Consider the following 9455-nt stretch of genomic DNA (forward strand, 5'->3'; position numbering starts at 1 on the left):
AAAAAATATATTTTGGTTATTGCTGTTTTTTATTTATATATTTTTTTTGTTTCGTTAAATATTGAAAGTAAACTGAAATAGTCCCGATGAATATTTGAAATATGTGGTTTAAATATAGCAGTGAGAGTGTTCACTTCAGCTGCTTGTCACATGTTTGTGTTATTGTCCCCATGTGTTCAAAAATAATCTGTTTTGAAAGTGTCACTGTTTTTGTACTATGCTGAATTACAGAAAAACATAAGTTTTTAAACCAAATGCTAAAGAAAAAAATGTAATGTGTTTTCTGTGTAGGTTTTTAAATGTATTTATTCAAGGAGGAGTTCAAAGGAGGAACAATTGGGAAGCATTTCACTGATTCAGTGAGGGAGATTAATCAGTGTTCTACTTTTGCTATAGGAACTGAGGACTGTTGTTTTTGCAGAGTGCAGCTATAATATTACATAAGAGTTTGCAGCAATCAGTTGATTAATAGTCATTACAGTATTAATCTAAGAAATGACACCAGGAAGGTAACCTCAGAACTGCACAAGGTTGGGGGACTAAATTAAACAATTAACTTTGCAGGGTCTAAATTATTTGAGATGGGGTTTTGGCTATTGCTACTCCATGGGAAAGGGTATTGTTTGTGTATTCTGTGATCTTATTTAGTTTTTTAAGTGTACAACTAAATAATGGATCTTTCAAATCCAGGTGTGCACCATGCATGGACTTCATTAGGTGTAAGTCTATGCTTGCTAGATCTAGAGCACGTTTTTGAGGTTCCACTTCAGATGATCCAGTGATGAATAGACGGATTTGCGGCTTGTGTAAAGACGTACATCTCATGTGCAGTACTTCAGCAATTAGTGCCAAAATTCGCATCCAAGGCTATTTAAGCTGGATAAGGGTACAGGTCATCTTCAGCAGTAAAGTGTTCAAACAAGCATACAATGGTCTCTCAATGTATGAAATAGTAAACTACCATTCTCTAAAGGCTTTACAAACGTATTTCTTCTGTTAAATGTGTATATAGCTTTGGAACTGTTTTGTGTTTATTTACAGCAGGGGTAACATCCCCAGATGTTTTAAAACAACTGCTTCCATTATGCTAAAATTATAAAGGAATTCCGAAGACTTGCAAACCATCATGTTAGTTATAGTTTTACAACATCTGGAGATCTACCTTTTTGGGCACTTCTGAATTATAGAATGTCCATTCCAGTATTGTAATCCCTGGCAGACAAGTCATTTTGTAGGAAAAGTATCAGCAAAATCTAAGCACCTAGTGTGCCAGGCAGGTGATGTAAACAATTTCTTCCAGATTGTTCTAGAATAAATTGATCCATCAGTTCAAGGGAGTAAGCAGAATCCCTAAAAATGCAGGAATATCCTATTTTTTTTTTTTAACACCCAACAAATTAAGAAGCGGAGTCAAATAGTGAATCCTTACATGATCTGACATTCAAGTGATAATGTCAGATAATCCTATTCTGTGATGATCAAGTAGAAGTCTTGCAGATCTGATTAGATGAAATGTGTTACAGCTACCCAGGAGGTGGATAAAGCTATAGTGGAGTGCGCTTTCAGATCTCTAGGAACCAGAACCCCTTTGACATCACAAGCTTTGCAAATTGCAGACACTATCCTTCTAGCAATAGTTGTGGTCGAAGCCTTTCCGCCCTTGTCATGACTACTTGGTAGAATGAAAAGCCTGAAAAGTTCCTTCAAGGCCTGGTTCTGTCTAAGTAAACCGACAAACACCTCACGCCGGCATCCAAACTGTGGAGTAGACATTCTTCATCTGAGGTAGGAGACGGAACATATACTGCGAAGACAATTTCTTGATTGAAATGGAGAGAGAACATCACCTTAGGTTTAAAATCTGGTACTGTTCGTATAATCACTCTATCCTGTTGGAAGGAGGTATAAGTATCTTCTGAAGACAGAACCCCCAATTCCAAAACTCTCCTTCCCAAGGTAAGCGCTATCAACAAAATTATGTTAAGAGGAAGTAGCATAATTGGAATCTTTGTGAGAGGTAAGTCCTAAGGAGGTTAGATTTGCTTGATTGGAGGTCAAATTTGTCAAAACAACCATCATGAACCTTGCCACATCAGAAGTGATAGCCCATCTAATGCCTTAAAGAGCTGACAAAGCAGATAGCTTAACGTTCAAGGTATCAAGGCTATTATCTTTATCAAGGCCCACTTGTAGAATATCTGGCAAAAATGACCGGTAGATATGATTTCCCCCCACACCCACTCCAGGATTGTCACTTATCTATCCAATCAGTGTCTTATCCCTAGGAATGCTTGAAAAGTGCATTGGGAATGCCTGACAGAGTCGCACATGTACATTTGAAAGACCTTTTCATCTTGCAACAACTAATAAGATGGAGAAGAGAGGGATTTTGATTCACTGCACATCATTGCCCAGCTTGTGCTCCGTGACCAGCCCCCATTATTTTGCTTTTTATTTTATTTTATTTTTTTATTATAATAAATGAGAATTTCTATATGTTTGTCACATCAAATTAATTCCCTTTTTGTCTTAAAAAAAAAAAAAAAGGTATATAATATATGTTGGTACAATAAATGAAAGAGATACAAATTGCAGTTGAACATAAACCGCAAAATTGCTTGTGTCAAGTGTAAAAAGGTTAAAAGTGTTTGCTTGCTGGTTTAAAAAATAAATAAAAATATGTCAAGTGATGCGTGTCTTTTTAAAGTGGATGTAACACTTGAACAGTTACTTCATGGATGTTACATTATTCCACTTGGTCTGGATTCCATGGAAAAATATTTTCCTGAGTCAGGAGTATGCAACCTTTTGGTAACACTATACCGAAATAAAGTTTTGAAGTCTCTTAGGGTGCTGACCCTTATTTTGTTTAAGGTAACATTTATATGTGCCGGCTTACAGAATTGAGTATGTGTTGCTGCTAGTAGTGTTGTGTGGGCCAGTGGTGGATCTAATGTAAAGTGAGCCTCAGGGGCGTACCTGGAGCATTTGGCACCCGGGGCAGATTTTATATTTGGCATCCTCTCCCCTTCACCCCCCTACCCCCCCCCCCCCCCCCCCAATTTTAAAATGTAAAAAATACCCACACCTTTTTTTTTTTTTAAATGTATTTAGCATTGAGCAGTTTTTGCATTTTCTTAAAAATGTATTTAGCACTCAGCAGTGTTTGTATGTTTGAATGTATGTTTTTTTAAATTTAAACAAAATAATATTTTGTATTTTTGCAGTGAAGCAGATTAGTACATACAGGCTTGAGGTACCCCAACTGCAATCCTCAGGCATTTGTCATTTATTACATTTGGAGTATTAGATAAGGCGTGCACTATTTTATAATATATTATAGAATACGACAGGAGATAGAAAAAACATAAGTGGTAGGTAAGCTACCTGATAGTAATGGGCGTTGACGTAAGTAGACTAAATAATAGTGAAAACACTCGAGAGTCAGAACTGGCTAGACAAGCATGTCAGAGCAATCCTTTCAGCCACAGCATAGGTGTATGATAAAATGGGCATGGGGTAAGTGCAGACATGGCAATGTGAGACAAACTAAAATAACATGGCCACAGACGTAGCTCAAACTTCTCATCCTATCAATAATGTAAGACATGATGTCAGTCATATGTGAGATATAGTGATCAGGCTAGGTAAGCATGTCAAGGCATACATTGAGATATAGGCTGGTAGAGAAGTGATTTAGATAATGATGAGAGAAAATTATGCATCTGACAGCATGGGGAAACAGGATAATTAAAGGAACACTATAGTCACCTAAATTACTTTAGCTAAATAAAGCAGTTTTAGTGTATAGATCATTCCCCTGCAATTTCACTGCTCAAATCACTGTCATTTAGGCGTTAAATCACTTTGTTTCTGTTTATGCAGCCCTAGCCACACCTCCCCTGGCTATGATTGACAGAGCCTGCATGAAAAATAAAAACTGGTTTCACTTTCAAACAGATGTAATTTACCTTAAATAATTGTATCTCAATCTCTAAATTGAACTTTAATCACATACAGGTGATAAACAGGGGATAAGAAAATCTTAATTAAACAGAACTTGCAATAAAGAAAGCCTAAACAGGGCTCTCTTTACAGGAAGTGTTTATGGAAGGCTGTGCAAGTCACATGCAGGGAGGTGTGACTAGGGTTCATAAACAAAGGGATTTAACTCCTAAATGGCAGAGGATTGAGCAGTGAGGCTGCAGGGGCATGTTCTATACACCAAAACTGCTTCATTAAGCTAAAGTTGTTCAGGTGACTATAGTGTCCCTTTAAGTGTAACATCATGTGTGGTTTATATGCTGAAGAACAAACTAGGGCGAGTGTGGTCTGTTATGTATTCAGGCTGCTTAGGTATGCCGCCCGGTCTGGCGACATTTTAAGCAGAGCTTGGTAATTGAGTCCGGTTTGATTTGTGGTGGACGTACTTCGTGGGTAGCCAAGCCTGCCCTGCGAGTAATTTTGCCAGACAGTCATCCGATTCCCCTGTGGGGGCCGCATCTGAGGTGTGGGCTTTGTCCATTTTGAGGAGCAGTGAAGCGTTGGGGAGGCAGGATGCCCCTCCAGCCCTGGGTTGTGGGAGAGCAGGTACTTTACTGCCATGAGCCTGGAATCTTTTGTGGTCCTGGGTCTTCCCGTTAGGGATGTTGCGGTGGGCACTGCGTGTTGTCAGTCTATATCACCGAATGCGCCTGGTAGCACGCTGGGTGTGTGGCCGAAACCCTCTTTGCTCTCAGCCCAGGTCGGCAGCGTGTGTTGGTTAGAGTAGCGTGGGACAAGTTTGCGCCCTTTAGAGAGGTTTCCCAGACCTCCTTGTGTTGCTGTCTTGTTCCCCCGTATGTGGTATTTGTGTGGCCTTTGCTTGCCTTGCTCCGTCTGACAGCTTAACCCAGAATCTGTTAAAGATATCTTCTAGAGTGTCCATTGCTTTGATTCCGGGGCCTTCTGTGTCAGGCTGTATCCGTTTCAGGCCGCGTGTAAGGGAGCCTGGTGCGTCCGCCATCTTGGCACCCGTTCAACTAGGGATTATTACCGGACTCAGTGGGGCTTATTTCCCCATGTGTCTCCTCACCTCCATTGTCTGTAGCATGGCAAAAACCTCTCCCCGGTCTGACAAGAAGCAGTTTGGCATGCCCTGCACGCACTTCCAGTCAGACCGCACCAGAGGTTACACGTCTCCCCCTGGTCTGCGGCTCGGCCACGCTACACAGGAGTGACTGGCTGGAGGACATATTGTCCTCCACCCCAGCCCCCACCCTTGAGCGGCAGGTGGAGGCCCTAACTAACAATAAAGTAGGGGGACCTATTCTCCCCCCCCGGCCCCTACCCCTGAGCGGTGGGGGCCCTAAATAAAAATGTTACCCCCCCAGGTGACTAGGGATCCCCAAACCTCTAGTCACCCCCCTCCCCAAAAAATTAATAAACCCCTACCTAACCCCCTCACCCTAAAAATAGTGAGTGGGAACAATAACTAAGTACCTGTAAAAAAAAAAAAAAAAAAAAAAAGAATCTTACCATTTCATGTCTTGGGAAAGCAACCAAATCAGAGAGTTATGAGTCAAATTACACAGCGTGGGAAAATTCCAAAGAACTTTCCCACGCTGTGTAAAATGACACAGAGCACTCTGGTTGGTTGGATTTTGAACCAACCAGAGTGCTGTGACAGGTAAATGTAGAGACTTACCTGTCAGAGCACTTTGATTGGTTGGCTTAAACCAACCAGAGTGCTCTGCGGAGCTCAGTCTGCGCGGTGCCCTCCATGGGTAAAGATGGATCACTTTTTCAGCATCTGTTTTTTTTATAGGTCCCCCCCCTTATTCTACTTTAGGTCCCCCATCCACCGCTCAGGGGGTGGGGGCCGGGGGGGGGAGAGGACAATAAGTCCCCCCCCCCTTCCCCTTTCTGCCATTCAGGACATTTCAACTTCGGAAATTCAGCTATTTGGACGTAGGGGAGTATCCAAATTTCCGAATAGCCCGGAATTCATCTGAATTAACATTCGGAATGAAACGAATTGCACATGTCTACATCCCAGCAGCCTTCAAACGCAAGGGCTCAACCTGCAGGGGAAGTAGCTGTTAGGCCAAAGACCCAACTATTGTTTAAGTCTACCATGTACCCTGCGACCCCATAGATCTGATCCTGTACACAGAGTATCCTATTACCTTATTCCTGTATACAGAGTGTCCCAGAGGCCTGTAAACAGAGTGTTTTTGAGGAATGCATTCCGAGTATCAGTAGATTCGTTTGTTTTGATTTATTTTCCTAATGTTTCTCCTTTTTGTTATTCTATTTTATTTTGCTATGTTGTTGTAGCATTTTTTGTTTTCTTTGCCATGGTGTCATTAAAGGACAACTGTCTTTTTTTTCAATTCTTTATTTTTGCACTCGACAGGTAAGGCAAGAATATCACGATTATGAGGCTTGCGCAGAAGCCAGATTTCAGAATGATCAGGCTTATACACACAAGAATTGACAGCAAACGTACTTTCAAACCACTGTATAACTTTTGCATAACTTGCTTCCCATCAAGGTTTTTGTGTATTTTGCTCATCTGGTGGATCAAGTGTACTTTATCTGTGATGCTTACGCAGAAGCCACCTCGTTGGGTACAGTCATGAGGCACTCAATCTGATACATAGTCAAACATAACGGTATTCCCCACTATAACCCGGTCCCGGGCCTCTCATGGGTTGCCTCCTATCGAGGAAATTTTTAACTTTGAGCTTTATGAGCCCAATATCAGGGTTGCCAGTGTTCGATGGCATTATAGTGAGGTAGCCTAGAGGCTCCGCTGTTCCTTCAAACCCTTTAATCAGGCTAGAGAGAAGAGAGTAAAGAGCAATAAAAAGAAAATAGAGACATAGGAAAAGTACAAAGAGGTGGGGGGGGGAGTAACCCTCCCAGAGGAATAAGAGAAGAGAGGAGAAGAAAAAGACAAGGGCGAAGCACCAGCTAGCAGCGAAGAAGCTATAAGTGGTGGAGGGGGGGAGGGGGGCCCACCGAGTAGTGATCAAGGCTCGGCTTCCATCCTGGATACACCTGGTCATAGGCCATGGGCCTATCCACTTCCGTCTCTGTTCGATCCCAAGTCACAGTTGTCCCACGGTTCCCACAGCTTCTCCAATTTCTCTACGGAACCTTTCACCCTTGCCGTCAAGTCATCCATCATCACCTCAAAACTTTTTAATATAATAACCCTTACATCAATTTTTAAAAGGAAATAATATTTATTAACTCTCGGTTTTCAAACATTGTTGGACACAGGGCAAATGTATATGAAGGCTCTTATCCTATGACCTCCCAGAGTAACATTTATTTCACAAACCTATCCTTCACCCTCTCTTAAAGGGTTACACTCCACTCCCACCTTCCAATTCTGCTGCTCTCCCATCATGTCACTTGGTTGCTATCCCGCCCGCTGCCTTTCCTATTTTGTGTTTATATCCCATGTCCTCTAGATTGCGTTTTGACTCCGGCTCCTCTCCATCCCTCATAAATACTGGGACACTTTATGTATAGTATGAATGAAAGGTACATTTTCCTTTGTCTGTTTGTAATTCCCTTTGGCCTGTTGAAAATACAGCTGAAAAATTTTGGAATATTACTGCCCTCAGAAAATATATTGGTTCTTCTTTGAAAATTAGAATTACCTTTAATAATGAGGATATGTTTTCCCGAAAATTCGATATGCTAACATTGTTAAAAAAATTATGCAATTAACAAAAAAAAAAAAACTTGTTAAAAGGATTATTAAATAATGAGTTGACAGTTGTTCCCTAAAGGGGAGTCGTCATTTATTGGGAAAAAAAAACACACCATACTAGGCTATAATGCTACACGTGTGGTGGTTTTTGAAATTACACCATTCACTAAAACTTTAAAAATCACCTATAACTTACTTTAACCTTTTCCATGTGATACTACTCAGTACTAAATTTATAGCAAAGATTCTTCAAATGACAACACAATCCAGTTCAGACAAGGGAAAGATGGGGAATATTAAAAAAAAAAAAAGATTTTTTATTTTTTTTTGAAGACGAGTAAGAGCCACATTGTGGGAGATTTCTCTAAGTGTGCTGTTGTAAAATGTAAAGGGGAAGGAGTCACTAACGGAATGTCCCTGCAAGTCCCACTGGTTTCCGTGGTGATTAGCCCATTTGTTTGTACTTTAGACCAATTCTTAGTACAAATTCACTTTTCACCTTAATAAATCTCCCTCAATGTTTAATTTATGTTGTTGTGCTGCATATTTATCTTCAATAAAACCTTCTTGGTCAATTTTACTGAAGTGGAACGTATCAATGGTTGAAAAATAATTAGACATCTTACCAATGCACATTAAGTCTCCAAATTCTTGTTGTTATCAGCATAAATCAGTGATATTGAAATTAATTTCTTGAGGACTGCAGCCATTGGCATCACTGAGCCATGATTTTTTTTTTTTTTTTTTACCAGTTTACTGCAGTTGTTATAGTTCTCTTTGCCTCTATGAATTTTATGGAATCTCGGCACAGAAGTTCAACTTGTGGGAACTCACCACATTTGGATTAGAGACAGAAGTAAAGAAACAGCCAGGATTGCAGATGAGTCATGGTTTTAATGAACTATATATATATATATATATATATATATATATATATATATATATATATCACATTCAAAATGATACAAAAAATATACAATTATTAAAATATAAGAACATTTGTCACAGTTAAAGCCTCAGAATTTATTGCAGAAAACTCTCCCATTATGGGAAAACTGAGAATGTACCATAAACGTCTCCCAAGCAGAGTTTATGGACAAGGGATTTTGCATTTCTTTCAAGACAGTTGTTCCCCACACATGCATATGTAGAGCCAGTGGGGTACCCATATAATGTATATGAGTGATAGGGTCAGCTTATAGCTACAGTTGGTTTGGCAAATCAATACCGTTATAAGACATTATTGTGCAAGGGCACAGGGATGGTTGACCTACTTGCACCATAATTTATATAAGGAGCACATATTATATTGGCCTTTGCAGAGTTTATTTTCACAAGATTATTGAACGAAACTCCCTCGCAGGTATATCCCTTAACAAAGGAGTCCAAACAAGCAGGGCACCAATGGGACTGGGGGTTAAATGGGGCGTGCCAGTTATGCAAATGTGTCACTATCCCTACCCAAAGAGGGTGGACCTGCCCAGAAAAGGCACCTCCCCCAAATAACTGACAGGTCAGCCTAGGGGGATGAATTCCAGGCTGTCTGTCAGTCAAGCAGGCCAGCCCACTGAGAGCAAGCCAAGCAGTGAGCACTGTCTGTTACAGTTCTCAGGGTCCCAGTGCCCTGAGTGTGGTGCAACAACACTTTTGATTTGGTTGTAGTTAATGAAAAGCTGCATATGTGCAGTGTTTTTCTCATTGATTTCAGTGGGAGATCTGGGATTAGCTTTGATTACGTAGCTGCTTC

The sequence above is a fragment of the Pelobates fuscus genome, chromosome 9, assembly GCF_036172605.1.
Source record: "Pelobates fuscus isolate aPelFus1 chromosome 9, aPelFus1.pri, whole genome shotgun sequence".
In the NCBI taxonomy this organism is placed as follows: Eukaryota; Metazoa; Chordata; class Amphibia; order Anura; family Pelobatidae; genus Pelobates; species Pelobates fuscus.